The sequence below is a fragment of the Crocodylus siamensis genome, chromosome 1, assembly GCF_052110815.1.
Source record: "Crocodylus siamensis isolate JL-2025a chromosome 1, ASM5211081v1, whole genome shotgun sequence".
Classification (NCBI taxonomy): Eukaryota; Metazoa; Chordata; order Crocodylia; family Crocodylidae; genus Crocodylus; species Crocodylus siamensis.
In genome coordinates this window covers 1,508,210-1,528,092 of record NC_143395.1, presented here as the reverse complement: position 1 = coordinate 1,528,092, position 19,883 = coordinate 1,508,210, and the positions used below count along the sequence as shown (strand labels likewise).

General features: G+C 49.8%; 1 protein-coding gene across 5 annotated transcripts in view; it reads right to left on the bottom strand.

Moving 5' to 3' along the window:
- Positions 1 to 19,883, bottom strand: part of EXTL3 (exostosin like glycosyltransferase 3) — a 199,424-nt gene that overhangs the window by 91,133 nt on the left and 88,408 nt on the right. The window lies entirely within an intron of this gene.

Below are 19,883 nucleotides of genomic sequence, written 5' to 3'. Positions count from 1 at the left end.
GCAACTCCCCCTGCTCTGAAGCCCTTAAGTCACAGCTCTCCCCATAGCAAGGGAGGGAAATTTGAAGTCCTTTGTTAATGCATATGGGGATTTGCATGGGAATGCAAAGGCATTTTTTCAAGCCACCATGAACAGCTGAACAAGGAGCGAGGACTGCAGAGCTTAGAGAGGAGGACTGGCTCCGCGATGCAGCTGACAGATGTGCAATGAGCCGCGCTCTGCTGGACGTTGCCGTCCCGGGAGCAGTGAACCCCCCCCAGCTACGAGACAGGCCGTGGCTCTGCACCCGTGGGCTGTGGGTACGACCACCCCGGCCGAGGCCGTCCACGGAGGAGCCGTGCTCGGCTCAGCAGCCGGCCTCCGCTCCTGGCTCCTGACCCACGGCCTGGGAATCTCGCTCCGCTTCCAAGCACATGTTTTCCTTCAGGCCTCTAGGATCCAACAAAAACAAGTCAGACGTTCATCCTCCTGGAAATTAAAAACAGCGTCCAGGACATGGACACAGAGGGAGTTTTCTCTTGCCCCAGCAGGAGACGTGGGCTCAGAGATGTTGACCCCAGGCAATATTGGAGGAATTGGTGTCACGGGGTGTGGAGAAGGGAAGAAATAAAAGACCCATGACTGCAACGCTGGTGACGTTAGACTCCAAGAGCCCCAGGGCTGGAAGGGACCTCCCAGGCCACCTACTCCGAGGCCCCGCACAGCTTAGGATGCATGCCTTACATGTAGGAGACAGGCTATAGCAACCCTTTGCTAGCAGGGACGAGATGGAAAGCAAGAGCAGAATCCCTCCCTGCCTCCTTTGCTCGCTCTTAGGACATCCCTCTGCTTTTGCCTGCACCCCTGCAGCTCACCCTTCACAGGCTTGCTACGCAGCCCTTCTTTCTCCTCCGTTCTCCCTCTCCAGGCTGGTTTGGATTTTTTTTTTTTTTTTTTTTTTGAAGACACATAAGTTACCTTTTACCACTCCCCTCTGCCTGCCTGACAGGTTTGCTCTACAAGGCACCAGCTTCTCTAGATAAAAGTTTTTAACTCATTGCCCCCTGCTCTCAGGATTTCCCAGGCGGGCAGATGCTGCTATTCAGGCTTCTTTCTACAAAGGCTCCAAGCAGCTTTAATGTTGACGGCCGGCCCGTGGAAACAGTTCCCGGTGCGCACCGCTCCAACCCCAATTTGAGCAGAAGGCCAAAGTCATCCAGGGGGTAGGCCCACCATGAGCAGAGCTGCGGTGGGCCATTCATCTAGGAGGAAGACAAGGGAGACTGCAATCTGCTTCACTTTGCCTGCGCTGGCATCTCTCCAAGGGATGCAGCTAATACGGCTCCCGGTTTAACCAAAGCCTGGATGGTCTCCCAGGAGAGACCAAACAGGGTTGGATCTTAAGTACTTTTAGAGCTCCTGCCTTGGCCAAAGTCCATTGGAAGTCTTTGCTGGGCTAGCGCTGACGGCGTGTCACAAAAAAGTGGCACGAAATAACTATCTGGGCCCATTAACTACACACGCTCTTTGGCTGCCGCTCGCCGAGATGCTTGTTCCAATTGCACGTGCAGGTCCCAGGCGGCGTACTAATATTGTCACTAAAACATTTAAAAACAAGAGATTTAAAGAAAAAGAGTGGTCTCACTGGTCCCCTGCCAGCTCAGAACAGCAAAGCCCCATATCTTTAATTTCCCCCAAATGCTTGCCACTCCTACATGATCAGATGATGGGCTAAACCTAAAGGGGTGCAGAAGTCTTTCCACAATACCTGTGTTTCTTTGGGAGGCTCAGCTATAGCAGGAGGTCTGACGGCAGGGAACCTGACTGAGGGAGAATGGGAGTTGGGCATAAAAGCAAGAGGCACCACAGTGCAAATGCAAGTGTGAAAGGGCACAGGAAGAGATTCATCATGGTATTACTCTTAAATCAGCAATAAGTGGAGAACAGCCACATTCAAAGAAACCCTTTAACCGAGCATGGCTGTTGACCTGCTAATACTGGGATTCCTGTTGCACAAAATCATAGACAGAGTTTCCTTCCCGAATTTGGAAGGGTCTCCCCCCAGCTCTAGCCAGGTGCCCAGCTCACATTCCTGATGCTAATTCACGAAAAACCACAGCTTGGGATTGACCTTAAGTTCCTCCCCATCCATTTGCTCCTCCTTGTCTGAAGCGGGATCCATTGATTGAGATGTTACTCTGCTTGCACACTAATTCCACTGGGATGATGCAGAAAATTGGGACTGAAATGGGATATATGTGGCAGTGCCAGACTGGGTTGTGCTATGCCTTTGCTTTTAAGAGCTAGAGTCCTGCTCGGTGCGGCAGCCTTTTAAATCCAGAGAAGGAGAGAAGGGAAACATATGCAAGCGTCAGCACTTTTGTTAAAGGAAGTTACTGTGAGGTCCCAGGGAAGTGTCTGCTTTGCACTAAATAATAACGGAAGAAACAGAGTGAACAAGACACCCTTGCACTGCCACCTGCATGAAGATATGCTCCCCTGCTCGTCTTGGGAATTGCTTTTCACAACCAAATAGGGATTTTGATCTGAGAAAGGAGGGAAGCAAACTCCTTCAGCCCAGCACTGCCAAGCCACCCATGCAGCAGCTAGCGATCGTGAGAACCGCTCCTGGAACGAGCCGCTGGGAAGCTGCCTCCCACGACGCTGTCAGTCGTGCGGGTGAAGCACTGGACTGGAACGTGCAAGATCCAAGCTCGGTTGCTGATGCACCCCTGGACCTCCCGCATACCCGCAGCCAACCCAGATGCTCCCTGCTTCAGTGACTCTTCTGTGCAATGAAGAAAACATCCCATTTTTGGCTTGATTCTCGTCTCTTCGGAGCAGGGTCTCCATCTTGCTAGGCTTACGGTCTATACCAGCGGTGCTCAACATTTTTGTTCAGCAGGCTGGATTGGCAGTGCCCAGTCTGCCCACGGGCCAGATCCAGATGGTATTCCCAATCTGGCACCCGGGTGAGAATAAGCACCATCTGGCCACATAGATGGGACGGGTGGCAGGTTGACCCCAATGCATCCCCACAGGGGAAAGGAGCTCGACTCGGCCCTGTGGAGGGGAAAGGGGATGGGAGGAGTACGGACTGGCCCCAACCCACCCCTAGGGAGGGAAGGGGGTGTGCCCTGACCCCAGTAAAGCAGCAGGGATATGGCCCAGTCTCACAGGGAAAGGGGTTGCAGCCTGGCTCACCTCTGTGCGTAGGGTTTGGGGATTTGGCAGGGGGGAAAGAGTGGTCATATTAATGCCCACCGATCCCCTGCCACCAAATTTCCTGACCTACGGGGAACCCAGATGCACGGCTCCGCAGGCCAGAGGCTGAGCACCTGTGGTCTATACTATTTGTTCATAGAAATCACAGACGTCGGGTCGGAGGGACCTTGTAGATCTTCAAGCCCGACCCCCCACCTGGGCGGGAGAAAAAGACTGGACTCAAATGAGTCCAGCCAGGTAGGCATCAAGCCTCCTCTTAAAGCCCCCCAGGGTAGGAGCCAGCACCACTTCCCTAGGAAGTTGGTTCCAGCTTCTAGCCGCCCTGACCATGAAGTCGTTCTTGCGGATGTCTAATCTAAATCTACTCTCTAATAACTTGTGTCCACTGTTCCTTGTCATGCCAGGGGGCGTGAGGGGAAACAGGGTCTCCCCCAAGCCCTTCTGGTCCCCCCTAGTGAGTTTATAGACAGTCACCACGTCCCCCCTCAGCCTTCTCTTGTGAAGGCTGAACAGGTTCAGGTCCCGCAGTCTTTCAATGTAAGGTCTGCCCTGTTGTCCCCAGATCATGTGTGTGGCCTCCTCTGGACCCTCTCCATGTTGTCCACATCCCTCCTGAAATGGGGCGCCCAGACCTAGATGCAGTACTCCCGCTGCGGCCTGACCAGTGCTGCATAGAGGGGGAGGATCACCTCCTTGGACCTGCTTGAGATGCATCTGTGGATGCACGACAAGGTGCGGTTAGCCCTGCCAGCCGTGACCTCGCATTGGCGGCCCATGTTCATCTTGGAGTCAGTAATGACCCCACGATCCCTTTTGCCTCCGTGCTCTCAAGCAGGGAGTTTCCCAGTCTATAAGTGTGCTGCTGGCTACTACTGCCCACGTGCAGCACCCTGCACTTGTCGGTATTGAAACGCATCCTGTTTATGTCAGCCCACTCCTGTAACCTATCCAGGTCTTGTTGCAGTCTTTCCCTCCCTACTAGCGTGCTCACCTCACCCCAAATTTTGGTATCATCAGCGAATTTAAACAGGGTGCTTTTCACCCCGTCGCCCAAATCGCTGATGAAGAAATTGAACAGCGCGGGCCCAAGGACCGAGCCCTGGGCGACTCCGCTGCCCACTTCCCCCAGGTCAAATATGACCCATCCACCACCACCCTCTGAATGGATGGTTATGATTGTTGAATCACAACCATCCAAATGTGTGGCCACAGTAAAGATGGCAATAGCTTTGGCCCCTTGATTGCAGCAGACCTCTGTCCAGCAGGTGCCTGCACTCCCCAGCCACCCCAGGGAGGCACTCCCAGGACTCGAAGGGCCTGATCCCACGTGCCCTGGGCATTTCACATGGGATCTGGAGCCCTGGGAGAGTCTGCCCGGCTTTCTCTTCTTGCACAACCTCACCCCCGAGATTCCCCAGGGCACGTACCTTCAAGCAGGGAAGACACAGCCTGCTGTCCTGCCCACTGATCATGTGGGACAACGGGCAGGCAATGTGCATTTTGCCCAGTGAAGCAGGTAAGCTGTGCGTGGACACACCCCAGCTCAGGTGATCCGCTTCATTTGGCAAATGTCTAATTATACCCTTTGTGATTCGAACAGCCCAGAGTTTAGACCAGAAGCAAAAAATCAGCAATGTGCCCCTCTGGTCCAATGCATTTCGCCCACTTGCTTGTGCGGACCCCAAATCGCTGATATTTGGATAAAGCACATCCTCCAACGAGGCCTCTGGCCGGGAGCTGAAGACAGCACGAGACAGACGATCCAGCCCCTCCCTCGGGAGTCTGTTTCAATGATCGATCCCTGTTAAAAGTGTGGCCAGTGTCTAGGTGAAGCTTGTCTGGGCTCAACTTCCAGCCATCGATTCTGCTTATGCCTTTGTCTGCTATCTGCAAGAGCTCTTTAGTAACCAGCACTTTCTCCTCGCACAGGTACTTACACAGTTTAATCAAATCACATCTCTATCTTCTTGATGAGCAGAGAGACGCTTGAAGAGCTCAATTTTGGCATTTTCTTCAGTCCTCCATGGAGTTTTAAATAAAAGAAAGGATGCAGACGGGAGCAAAAGACACTTTTTAAAAATGCGAAGGCCAGAATAGGCCAGAGTATACCGACGCTAGTTCTAGCTATGCCATTTACAGAGGTAAAGCCACCCTGTTACCTCTACTCACATGAAGGATCACATGAACCCTTTTTGATCACTGCACTGGATGGGCGCTCAAACCAAGCTGCTTTGTCTACTACAACCCCCAAATCCTTTCCAGGAGCCATTCCCCATTCTGCAGGCATGGCTGGTATTCCTCGCTCCTAGAGGCATACATTAAAATACCTTTCCCTCGGAGGCAGCTGAGCAAGTGATGCAGACTGCTCTGCCTCTGCTCTCTCCCCTGTGCTATTTATTCACCACTCTGCCAATTTTTGTGCAATCCACAAATTGTCAGCAATGATTTTATAGTTGCTTCCAGATCATCGATGCAGTAATTACTTCTATGGTAATTTACAGAGACCCGCTTCCCTCTTATTTTTATGCTGTAAGTTTTAAACAGGCTTTACGGCAGACCGAGAATGAAGAGCTCCGGCAGTTTCATTTCCCGACTCCATCTGAAAGACACACTTGGGAGAAACTGAAAGCCAATTCCCGTTTCCTTTCCCCCATTCAGGCACTGCCAGTAACTCTGTTTGCAACCCCGTGACACACTTCCATCTTCAGAGCTTGTTTCTGGGACACCAAAATCGACCTGCTTGGTGGCTTTGCATATAGACATTGCATGACGCTGCTCCGATGACCACTTATGGCTCTCAGCAAGCTCAGATGCAGCTCACCTGCCTTCATGCAGCAGACACTCTCTGTTTTGTGAAGAAGGCATGAATCCACATCATGTGCTTCCATGTGTGGTAGCAGGGCTGATGAGAGTAGTGACCAAGTTTCTACCACGTACAGGAATCAGAGAGCAAGACACCAGACAACAGCCACAAGGAGGAGGAAAGTTTCCTCATTCATGGACATAACCAAACCCAAATCCCAAAAAACCATCCAACCACAAAAGGAGTGAATTTATACCAATGCTCCTCAACATTTACAGAAACGATTGCCCAACCCATCTGCTCACCCACTGCAGCAAGGGAAGTTTCGGTTGGATATTAGGAAGGACTCTTCCACAACGAGGGTGGAGCAGCACTGGGACAGGTTCCCCAGAGGGGTGGTGAAGTCTCCATCCTTGGAGGTTTTGAAGACCCAGCTAGGCAAAGCCCTGGCTGGGATGATGGAGTTGGGGCTGGTCCTGCTTGGAGCAGAGGGTTGGACTAGGTGCGACCTCCTGAGGTCCCTTCCCACCTGAATTTCCTACGTTTCAATGAATCCTGTCCATCTTGGAGTGGCACTAGACCATACGCTTTCAGGGCACACGCGGGGAAGACAAAGTTAGATCTCAGAGCAGACTCAGAAAACTTCTGATTTCCGAGTGGAGAACCAGCTCAGAAATGTAAAGAGTCGCTGTGCTCACTCACATTTCAATATTCGGTAGCTGAACACGCACATCCAGGCACGGGAACCACCGATGTGTGAAAAGAAGCTGGACCCTGTGCCAAATGACAGTGGCTATTGCCTTACGGGAGGGATGTCTAAGCCCAACAGATGGGAACAGCCTATCTGCGCCTCCTGGAATCGCTCTACTGGACACCAGGAGAGCAATCACAAGCAAAATGAAACAACCGTGACAAGTAAAAGACCCCAAACATCCAGTACATGGCCACACTGTGCCTGTCAGCCCCCAAAATTAGGCAAAGCTTTTCGAGCTGCAAAGGAGCTGCTTAAAGGAAGCAACAGTGGTTGTGTGGCTGGGAAGACGACACAGGGCTCAATGAGGATATCACAATGCACATGGATATAGCTGAAAATCTTGCCAAAAGGCTTGGTCAACCTGGAGAGGTTTAAATCACCTCTGAACAAAAGTGGGCAAGTCCAAAAAGATGTGGAAGTGGGCCTACTCAGCCTCGGTACATGACTGGGGTGCCCAGTCATATCACAGAGCGTGGAGAAAGCAGGCATCACGGAAACCTGCCAGGGCAACAGCCCAGGCTACACTACGTCTGCGCAGAGATGGATCACGCCCGCAGCAAATGCAATCTCTAGAGATCTTGTTGCTAAATTTGAACAAGTTTCTTCTGAACATGTGTGAAATGAGATTTCCCCCTGCCTCAGAGACTTATAAAATGGTCAAATCTGTGAGTGTTTCCAACAGGAAAAAAGGCACATCAGTGATGATACGAGCCAGCCCTGCCATATACTAAGCCCTTGCTCCCAAGAACACCAGTGCTTTCCAAGAATAGGATGCCAAGGGGATTTAAACACTGCAAACCCATCTGGGTGCCCCCCCCACCCCTTAGCCTTGTTCGCCAAAACAGCCAGAGTTTATTTAGACCTTCCAAAAAAATTCAGCTCAAAGCAGGTTAAAGCCTGGGAAAATTATAAGCAAGTCAGAACAAGGTCTTATGCTGGGAAGTATCTGGCAACCTTAATAATAGGTGATATCACTAGCTCTACCTGGCAGGCTAAGAGTAGGCTGGACCCATACTGTCCTGATCCACCTTGGGCTGCAGGTACATTGCTTGGGGGTTTTGGCAAAGAGGCCTTGACTTTAGTCACCCATAAAAACCCCAGACACAGAGAGGCTCTTGAGTAATAAGGTAAAACTGGCACCATCCCACTCCTGACAACAAGCACGGTCTAAACACTATTCTATCTATTTCTCTTTCGCTTCTCGTGTGAGCAACGCCTTGAGGATGGTCTGACCCAGCTATGGGTAAAAGGCATGTTCCGATTTCCCACTTACTCCATTCACATTTCCATAAATCAAAGGTTTTTACCCAGATTTGGGACTTTACAAAACTCCTTGTGATCAGTGGAGCAAGGACAGCCTAGGGGGAAGCAACACGGGCAGGTTTTCCTAGTAGCAACAGCAAGGCATTTAACACAGCTGCAGCAGGAGGATGCTGCCTGGCCCCAGGGGACTTTGTGCTGTTTACACCAATATTTGTCACCCCCTCCACGTTACCCAGCTTCAGAGAACTCCCTCTTACAAAATCAAAGGCAACACTAAACAAGCTTGCCCACAAAGCAGAAATGGAAGCGAAACGAGACACTTTGGGGATGCCAATGTAGCGTGACACTGCTCGTCTTTTCTGTTCATTAAACCTGGCAGCATTTCTACTCCATGAAGCAGGAATGACTCAATCAAGGGAGCTCTTTCCGAGGGGGGAGAGGGTGATGGTGAAACAGTCTGCTGGGTCAGGCTCATGACCAAGAGGCCCTTTCATTAAACGAAAGGCTGGGAAACGGGTGTCATCCTAGGAGGAACTGACAGCAAAGTGCCTCCATCCTGCCCCCATGACCGTAAACCTACTGCACCAAGCCGTGCGCAGAGATACGACTTGCGCAACGAATGCTGGCGCTGGCGTCAGGGATCAGAAGCTGTGCCCAGAAAACTCGCAGAGCGCTGATCAATGCACTCGCACAGCAGCAGACTCCCACCAGTTGGGCAAATTTCCTGCCTGCCCCACGGTAAGTCGGGCAGGTCCCAGCGGGAAGCCACTGAAACATCAGCAGACAGGCAAGCTCATCGCTAGCGCTGAATGCGGCTTGTCTGCTGCCAAGACACCCACTATGTCTGCTTGTGCACGAGTCTTCATGCCAGCTTTGGCTCCAGTGCAAAACTGGCTGCTTCCAAAAGAGGGCAATGCTGTGCACGCACCTACCTCTCCAGCACGTCTGAATTCACTGCCGTGTGTCATACGTGTTCTCAGGCATGTCCACGTTCTGTTTCCTGGGGTTTCAACAGAGACCCAGGGTCGCTTAAGCTACTGTGCATCACAGGACCGGCGATGGTTTAAAATCCTTTGCTGCTGACACATTTGCTACACCAATCCATGAGACACGGGCCAGTGGCAGGACACTTTCACCACCGTTGACATCCCATCAATGACCCCAAGGTGGGTGTTTGCAGGCAGCAAACCTTTAAAGACCCGATCTGAACAGGAAACTGCAGAACAAGAAAATCACCCGCGGATGAACGGCGTTATGCATGGTTTAAACAGGGGACAATAGCTTCTTATCCCATTACCTAGATTAGCTTTTGTGACTCCTTTGTTCCTCTGGGTTTACTGCTGGCTTGCCCCTCCACCTCTCTCCCTGCCCTTCTGACTTCTGTATTCACATTTCTCTTCTCTTTATACACCACTTTGTGCACATCCTTTCACAGCACCTGAAGAAGTGAGCTTCAGCCCATGAAATCTTATGTGTTGTATATACAGCACATGTAACGTAGCACATCTACTTTGGTTAGTCTACAGTGCAAGTCTACTCTGTCTTTTACAATGATTTTCCCCCAATGACCTGTATCAAGAAATAATGCCTAACCCTGCACATAAGTAAACAGTAAGCCTCCCTCTCAGTATGCTGCAGAATTACATGAAATACATGGAAGCGAAAGAGCATCTTATTACAAGGCTGTTGGGAATCGTTTTGTAGCACGCAGGAAGGGCTAATCTGTTTTTATTATTTTGATTTTTACAGTTTCTTCTCCAAATTAAAATAAAAATTGCTCCCAGCTGGAACGAGTAACACGCCACGTTCCAACCAAGGGGAATTCTTCCCTTTCCTCAAGTGTCGAGAGCAAAACCTCAGGAAGGAAAGAAAAGAAAAAAAATCCATCTTCTAATAGAAAAGCTGAAAAAAATTAAAACTTAGGAGCAGCAGCTTCATGTATGGATATGTTAAGAAATAAGATTTCTTTCAGAAAATAGTAGCTGAAACTGCCCTTTTCTCACTAACAGCACAAAGTCGGTCTTCGCAGAACGCAGAATCATAGAAAATGAGCGTTGGAAGTGAGCTCAGGAGGCCACATCTAGTCCAGCATTTCTTAACCTGTGGGTCATTCTTGAGACCCGCTTTGGGTCACATCTGAAAGGGTTGTGAGCAAGTCCAAGAAACACGTAGGAAAGCACAGATTTCCCTTTATAGGCTGGCAGCTTTCCAACCTGCAAGGAGCTGCTTGGGGCAACTGGAGGCAGCGGGCGGATGCGTGGCTGCGCACGCACGCGGTCAGCGTGCAGCCAGGCAGGGCCATGGGAGCAGCTCCGGCAGCTGGATGCAGGTAAGTGTATGCTGGCGCTGGGGGAAGGTGCCTGCCCCTCCAGAGGGGGAAGGGAGCGGGGCCAGTCCTTTGCGGGGAGCTGCATGACCAGGCTGATGCCTGTATTCGCAAGGGGGGCGCAGCCAGGAGGATGGGTAAGCCCATGACCAGGCTGCCTGCCACGGCGTAGGAGTCCCAGGCCAGGGCAGTGGAGCTTCTCCTCCCTTCAGCATGTGCCAGGGCCAGACTCATAGTTTCTAGGGTTGGAAGGGAGTAGATCATCTAGTCCGACCCCCCGCCATGGCAGGAAATAATACTGGGGTCAAACAACCCCAGCAAGATGTTCATCCAACCTCCTCTTAAAACCCCCCAGGGTAGGAGCCAGCACCACTTCTCTTGGAAGTTGGTTCCAGACCCTAGCCGCCCTGACCATGAAGCAGCGCTTCCTAATATCTAGCCTGATATCTAGCCTAAACTCAGACTCGCTCTGCTGCTACCTGCATTAGCTAAAGCTACTGCAGCCACCGTGCTCCAGCCTGAGTGGGATGGGAGCAGCTGGGGGTCCCCTATGACAGGGCCAGTCTTTACAAATGGGTCCCGGTACAAAAAAGGTTGAGAACCAAATGATCTAGTCCAAACCCCTGCTCAAAGCACGGCCATCTCCAACTAGATCATCCCAGCAAGGGCTTTGTCAACCCCGGTCTTCAAAATCTCCAAGGATGGAGACTCCACCACCTCTTTAGGTAACCTGTTCCAGTGCTTCACCACCCTCCTGGTGAGAAAGTTTTTCCGAATATCCAACCTCAGCTTTCCTTGCTGCAGCTTGAGCCCATTGCTCCTTGTTCTGTCATCTGCCCCCACTGAGACCAGTCCAGCTCCCTCCTCTTTGCAACCCCCTGCAGGAAGGTGAAGGCTGCTAACAAATCCCCTCTCAGTCTTCTCTTCTCCAGACTGGAAACCTGTATAACAAAGCTCCAGACACACCTGGACAAGGTGTTGGGGTAAGAGAAACAGGCTCTGGGGCTTTTAGCATTCTGCTCTAGATGTAGTCTCTCAACAGCTTCCATTTACATGTCAACAGAAGACCGTCTTTTAAGTGAACTCCACATTAGTGGCCCAAATCCAGCACAGAAACTTTCTGATTCTCTACTCATGACTAGGACAGGAGGCTAGGAAGTGGGAAATTAGCATCCCATTAGGCAAGCAATGCATAATTTTTTTTTTTTTTTTTTAAATCACACCGAATCCAGCTCACTTGTATAGTTATGCTGGTACCACTGGACTAAGAAGGGGGAAAGGTGTTTGCCCGTTAACCGAGCAGTTGAAGACGCACAGAAAAAAAAGGAAGATGCGCACAGGACTAGACGCGGCAATGGAGAACTAGGCTGTTATTACAGGCGTGTTTCTGATGACGTCTGGCAGGTGGGAAGGGTTGAGGGGGCCTAGGCTCAATGCCACACAGCCTGGCTGTGGTCAGTAATGCTAAAAAAAAACAAAACCCACATCCTTCCAGTGAAACGAGAACTGGCACCATCCGAGGGGAACGAGTCTACACTTCCTACGGTGACTGGGTTCATTATAAAAGCAGGTTTGGGATGTGGAGGCATTTTCAGGGTTTCATTTCGTTTCTCTTCCTCAAGTTGGAGTTCTTATGGGTCTCGGCTCCCCCTCCATCTCCGCTCCCCTGAGTGAGTTTGCTCCTTCAGCTTATTATAGCGTCAAGGCAGGTACTCGAAACATGTCCCTTGTTCAGCCACTGCTGCCACATGCTGTCTGTTTTCCTTCCTGACCGCAGCTTCTTGGAAGGACGCCACGAGAGCGTGGGGGTGCAGAGCCATCTCTTCCCGTGTAAGGCAGCCCTGTGAACTGGACGGTCTGTGATCTCACGGCCTGCTCGACCAAATGCCACAGGGACCACCGTGGGACACACGACAGAAACAAATGTGCTTGGAAAGATCTGTAACAAAAAGCACCTTCTTGCCTGCGCCCACCCTATTTTGTGCATTTCTTTTTCCTTCCAAGTACTGGCAGAGACCTAGCACACTCATTGCATGAGTGTGGCAAGGCACAGAGCAGGCCAGAAAGCTGAAGTGGCTTTCTGTACGAGAAACCTAGAAACTACATCTATGTATCCATTGAGCTAAGGGTCACTAAAGAAAACAAAAAACTAAAATATCCACTTCAAAGACTGTAGTGCACTGGCAACACATAGGGGGTGCACGCAGGTACACGTACACCCCCAAGACTGGCGGTGCACTACCTCCGGGGGCACACAGCGTTCGTGTCCTGGTGCTAACCTAACTCACTTACGGTCCCCAGTAGCCTTTGATCCTCACTACCTCACTTTGCATTTTCATACTTCTCACAGTGCATCTTTATATTTCATCCGTCTCACCTTTACCATGGCATTTTGTATTTTATATTTTATACCTTTAAACCCTTAAGGAATGTACTCCCTGTAGAATGAAGTTACACCCTGGACCATTGTTCAACTGCACTGAAATTGTAATTGTAAAAGTAATAATACCTGCTATATTGGGCTGGTCCCTTGAGTGAATGCAAGCAGGAGTCAGTAGATAATTAAATGACAAGCCAAGAACCTCTGGCTGTTAACTGATAAACAGCCCAACCAGAGAAACGTACCATTACAAAACTCTACTCTACAAGCTGTTTTAGGCTAATCAACAAAGGAACTGATTCCTGGGACTGAGCACCCCCCTACTGACTATTCCTGCAACCTATGACAATACAGCCATTAAGTCAATCAAGTCAAGGGTGGACTCCTGAAACTGCACCATTGACAGCTTCATGCACTACTCAAGACCCACATGGGACAGCAACTTCCAGACTGGGCAGCCAAGATGATGCTGGTGGAAATCACACAAAAAGGGATAAAAGGCAGTGAAGCACAATCCTCAGTGGCGCCCCCTCATCCAGCACCCGACCTACTGAGACAGAAGGACAAGCAGGCGACCCCCTTCTGGAGAAGACATCACCCTGGAGGAAGCTGACCATCGACAGCAGACTCCAGCGCCCCAGATGGCTATAAATCAACATTGGTGCCACACCACCATTGCAGCAATTGCGTGTGCGTCAGTGTGCGTGTGTGTGTGCATTAAGGTGACTATTACCCCTCATGACTCAAAGCTTGCATTTACGATTTTATTGGCGACTTCACATCCCATACAATAAATTAGAACATTATGATCCTGTGAGTCGGTTCTTTGTAGCCAACAGATCCATGGGGCAGGAACTGAAAGCCGATTCTTTTCAGTGCCAGGCAGGAACATCTTGTCATTTCCCTCCCCGTCTCCCCTCCTCCCACATCTCTTGCCCACACCACCACCCTCGCTCTCATTTTGGCACCAGACCAAGCCCTCAGACTTCCCCCATCCATTATTAAGCAGCCTCCCAGCACCGGCAGTGCAGAGGGATCCTGTTACGCCAGAGCGCCGCAATGCTGCCTTGCAGGAGGCAGGTATGTTGTAGCCCCATGTCCACGGCACAGCATAGAGAGAGCAAGCTCTGGTTTTATGGAGGCAGGGAACAGCTTTGGTTACACCCAGGACCTCACGAAGTGGTAAAGGCTGAACTAAGAAGTGGGACCCACTGTGTTGGGAGTTAGGGCTTTCACACCCCATCCTACCTAGCACCACTCAAAAGGGGAGGTGCAGAGACAGTATATATATATATCACCTTTTACACTAGCTGCCTACTGGGAAGAACTCCTCCTCTTCCACACCTACACCCCATCCTCACATGCCCAAAACTTCAATTGCTCAATGCACTAAAACCACTCTGGAGGTTGCATTTCACTAGCACAGAAGTGATGCTGTCTCATGCACAGAGCACCAAAATGAGAACCCAATGCCTGAGCTCGGCAGTGGTCCTATTAGGTGAGGTCAGACAAACTTCTCCCTCTCTGTGTGCCTTAATTTCCCTAGTGAAATGGGGACGGAGGTGGGGGAGTATCTGCCTGCCTTGGTAGACAGAGGTACATGCCTGCCTTGGTAGAGCATTTTGAGATTTGGTAGAATAGCTCTACAGAAGAGCCAAGTACCATATTTTCTTCCATGCAACATGCACCTCCCCCACCAAAAAAACCAAAACAGCTGCTGAAAAGGGAACGTGAGTTATATGCGAGAAAATACAGTAAGAACAGTTTCTGCCATGTATCAAACAAAAGCAAAAAAAGGTGAAGCGTGTGATTCACAAGGAGTGAAATAGCGGGGCTAGCTCAGATCCCTAGTTGCTGCTACTCCATTACTTACTACAAGGAAAGATTTTTTCCTTCATTCTGCCTTTAAAAATGAGGTGTGTATTCCAGGATGCAACTAATGCAAAAGAATACAGTATTACCACATTGCTAGAAGCAAAGAGGTTCACTGTGCAACCAACACAACAGCAGAAATCACAAAGAACCAGGCATTGCTCCAACCTCACAGACCCCTTTGCATGCATTCGTGTGTCTAAAAAGGTGTGTGTGTGAGGGGGACGGGGGTATTCTTTAAATCCAAGCCCTGCTGTACAGCCACTAACCGCAACAAAAAGCGCACATTTCCATATTCATTCCTGCTTCTTGCAAACCCCAGGACACAGTGAGGCCAGCATAACAACTCCAATTACAGATATTTAATGCAGTAATTTCAAACCCAATTAACATAATGAACCGCCGTCTCTTCCAGATAAGTAATCTCAGAACAATCGAGTTAAAGGTGAGCAGGCTGTAGCACATAATAAGAATGCTAAATACTGTGATTACATGAGCTGAAAGCCGGGAGAGGTTTCCATGCTGTTCTTTATACTTAAATAACAAACAGAACACAAAGAGGAATCTTAGCATTTATCTGTACTTCAGGAGCTGTTCCAGTATCAGGGCTGCTGTTATGAAGGAAGCCGTACAAAAAAAAAAAAAAAAGAGACCCTGCCACAGCTGGCTCAATCAAAATAGCCATGAGAAATATCAAATGCACAACAGTGTCCAAGGAGGAAAATGCCAGGGGTAAAACGAAATTCAGGATCACAACGTCACCCCCTGCCACCCCCTTTCCAATCTCTTGATTACCAGAGAAAGTCTGTCGCAATGCAATGAGCACATGCACCTGTTTGGAAAAGAAGAGCTTACAGGAACTCAATGCCGGGCCTGGAGACTAGCCGTTAGCACCCGGGAAGTCAGCATGGAGAGTCTAAACAGATTGGCCTGCTGTGCAGTGGAGTCAAGACGACAGACAGCGCTGGGAATTGTAAGGAAAGGAACTGAGAATAAAACAGAAAATGCCCCATGCCCTTCAGGAAAAATTGATGTGCTCGTATATGGCTACTGCTGTGCAAAGGATGACAAAGAGGATGGGGGGGAAATCAGGGGATGGCCCAGCTTCAGGGCTGGGCCTCTTCAGCCTGGAAAATGAGATAGATTTCATAGACATCAGGGCTGGAAGGGACCTCAAAGATCATCAAGTCCAGCCTCCTGCCCCAGTATGAAGTTGAAGTCTTCCATAACGACCCAAGTCCTTGGCTGTTTTTCTCACGTGTTAATACTACAGGTATCTTCCTCCACAGCGGCCAAGGGAGGTCTACGGAAATTGGGAATGGTGCGGAAGGAGTGTGACCGGGGAACTGTTATTCCGTGTCTCAGAGCAGATGAATGAGGAGCACCTGATGACCAATCTTTGCACAAAAGAGTAACCTGTGGAACTCATCACCACAGGATGCTGTGGAGGCCAATAGCACAACCAGGTCCCAAAAGGGGTTCAACCACAGCTGGATTTAGGCTTAAGCTACTTACAACTACTAAATAAGAAATAAAAACACCCTGGACATTTGTATTTTAATATGACAGCAATATAAATATATATGGCTCCAAAGTTATTATTCACATTGAGTTCATAAATTTGTGCAGAAATAACCATAGTTCATCTTAAAGTTTCATAAAAATCTATTTTTGTGGATTTTGTGGATTATTTTTTATCATATGCTGGACATAGTTTAGGGCCTCAGCATGTCATAATCTGGCACTGGGTTTGACACCTTGATGGAGAACAGGTCCATCAGGGAACAGACTAGGCGGGTGACCGAGAAGGTCCAGCACAGGGTGGATTGATGGATCACTGCTCCGTTTCTTATCCCCTTCCTCTAAAGCATCTGCTTCCTTCCACTGCCAGGGACAGCACACCAGACATGAAGTTTGATCCCGTGCAGCAGCTCTTGACCCCAGACAGAACCTCCCTGGCAAAGCAGGAGGTCCAAGAGGTGGCATTTGAAAGCTCCTGATTTCGTACATACCTGGGACGCTTTGGAAGATCTCCTAAGTGCGAGAATGCTACGTTAACACTCACGGTATTTAGCGGAGGGGAGATGTTATGACAAGTGGCTCAATGCACTCCACTGATGGGGGTTTATCTCTGTATGTTACCCACCTACGTGGAGCATTACTGCTTTGTAGAGCAAGCAAAGGATCTCACTGCTGACCTTTCTACTGACAGGGAAATCTCTCAGCCTCTCCAAGTGTCAGAAGGGTCAGCGAGACTGCCTAGAGAAGCCAAGCTTGTTGCCCATATGCACAAATCTTAATACATACGACCGCCCGAGAGCCACCGCAAGCCGGCCTGACTCGCACATGCCATGCTGCACGTAAACGGAGTTCAGTGCTGTGAAACGCAGGCTGCCAGTCTTGAGAACAGCTTGATAACACCCCGGTGCCATTAATGAGGATTTCCTGCTTTGGAAGGTGTATAAACAAACATTTTAATCTATGCAATTTGAAGGAAACACGACAGGCCAATATATTTGCAGGGGGATCTTTAAAAGGAAGGAGACCAAATTCAGGGCACAGCCAGATGCGAGTTTCCCCCTTGGTTTCTTACATTCACACCAGGAGCTTTGCTCTACTTTGAGGCCTGAATCCCGACAATCAGCTCCTCCTTTCCCTGTTCTTTGCCAGACGCTTTGAGATCTCAGCTGGATAAGTCTTCCTCCTCTCCTTTGCGCTGCACCCTCCTCAAATCTCTGCCCTCTGCACTGCACCTGCAACCCACCACCCTCCTCTTCTTTTTTCCAACCCCAGGGAAGGGAATAACCATCTCCTCGCTCTCCCGCAGAGGCAAGATGACAAGTGCCATTTGCTGGCCTGTGGGCTATGTTCCCTAAAGCCCGCCCTGTACGAATGCAGCAGCTGCTCCTTCCCTTAATCCAGCCATCCTAGCGTAGGCTGTTTTTCGTGAGACGGTTACTGAAGCTGCAGATCTCTGAAGCATGCACACACAAACCCCAAGTGCTGTCAAAATAACATCCAGCTCCAAGAGCTACTCCCAGAGCCAGGGTAAGAGGCACAGACAGCCCTAACAGAGCTGCGGGGAGAAGCCACACGGTACCAGCTGTGCTTAGCCAAAACGCTGGCTTGGGTACTGGAAAGGGCTGGATCCCAGTGAGCCATTTTTAGGAGGAGGACCATGTCCCCCACTACAAATAACAACAACTAAAACCCTCTCTCAGGCAGCTGCTTCTCATTGCTCTCTAGCATCCTGCAAGCACACAGTAGGCTGCACCCAATACTAAAGGCAGAGCTGACAGAGGGAGTTTTGCCTACATACAGTTTGTCTACACTGAGGGCTCATCATTTTAGAAGAGCCAGCCACGATCGACTCTATGTGGACATCTTCATTCTGGAATAAAAGTACCTTTTCCCTAAATTTGAACCAGAAAGTGCATCAGTCAGATTCACAATAATAACGGCCACGCAGGGAGTTACTCAGAATAGCTTTTCCCACTTGAAATTTGCAGCTGTCATAATTCAAATTAGCTATTATGTGCAGAACAGCTCCTACCTGTGCTGGGACCTCAGCGGAAGGTGGTAAAGTCTAGTTGCTACAGCAAACAAGATCAGGGCTTGAGTTTTATTCCCAATTCTGCCACTGATTTACTTTCTGGTTTTTATACAACGGGGATGGATAATACAATGGGCTGCTACAGTGTTTGAGGATACCAAATCCTGTTAAAGATCTTTACATGCACCATGTTAAAGATAGGCAAATGGTGGCAGTAGCCCTATAAACGTGCAGCTCTTGTTTTATATTATGAACTTGAGAAGGCGTAGGTGGAAGATATTCATTACACTGTCAGAAGATTGTCAAGTGTATCAACAGATCCACAGCAGCACTTTTCAAAAGAAGAGTTACACAGACCAGCAAGAGCCAACGATATTTAGACCCTTCAAGAAATTCCCATTTACTGCCTGTCGATGGCACTTACGCCAAATCCCTCAAAGCCCAAATGCCAGCCACTAATTACCATAACTTCAAAAAACAAAAACAAAAACCAAAACCACAAAAGAGGGAAGAATTAGCCTCATTTCATGGTAGGGAAATTTGGCTAGAGGAGATGCCAATGAAGCAGCCAGAGCGGAGGAGGAACCGAGGTGCGGCAGTCCTTGTTTGCAGGGACACGCTCAAATGCGCCTGCAATCTTGGACAGAGCAATCCTAGCAAGGGCTCCTGGAGCATACCGGAAAATCCTGGGTTTGCAACAGGAATTCACTCCCGTGAGCTGCCAGACTTCTGGCAGCTAAGGAAGTCCAGGCTGGATGAATGGACTGTAAGGTGGATAGAAAACTGGCTGGACCGTTGGGTTCAAAATGGTAGTAATCAATGGCTCAACACCTACCTGGCAGCCAGTAACAAGTGGAGTGCCCCACACGTTGGTCCTGGGGCCAGTTTTATTCAATATCTTCATCAGTGACTTGGAAGATGGGATGGAGTGCACCTGCAGCAAGCTGGGGGGACCAGTAGATATGCTCAGCTAGGACTAGGATTCAGAGACCTAGACAAATAGGAGGATTGGGCCAAAAGAAATCCCATGAGGTTTAATAAAGGACAAGGGCAAAGTCCTGCATTTAGGAAGGAACAATCCCATGCACCGGGACAGGCTGGGGCCGACTGGCTGGACACCCACTCTGCAGAAAAGGACATGGGGGTGACAGGGGACAAGAAGCTGAACAGAAGCCAGCAGTGTGTCCTAGTTGCCAAGAAGGACAAATGGCATCCTGGGCTGCATCGGTAGGAGCGTTGCCAGCAGATCGAGGGCAGTGATTCTTCCCCTCTGTTCTGCACTGGGGCGGCCACATCTGGAGTCCTGTGTCCAGTTGTGGTCCTCCCACTACAGAAAGGATGTGAACAAATTGGAGAGAGCTGAGTGGAGGGCAATAAAATGGTTGGGGGGCACGACTTGCGAGGAGAGGCTGAGGGAACCGGGATTAATTAGTCTGGAGAAGAGAAGACCGAGGGGGATTGAATAGCAGCCGTCACCTCCCTGCAGGGTGGTTGCAAAGAGGATGGAGCTGGGCTGGTCTCAGTGGGGGCAAATGACAGGACAAGGAACAATGGGCTCAAGCTGCAGCAAGGGAAGCTGAGGTTGGATATTAGGAAAAAAACTCTCACTAGGAGAGTAGTAAAGCACTGGAACAAGTCACCCAGGTGCTGGACTCTCCATCCTTGGAGGTTTTGAAGTGCCAGGTAGATAAAGCCTCGGCTGGGATGATGCAGCAGAGGGCTGGACTA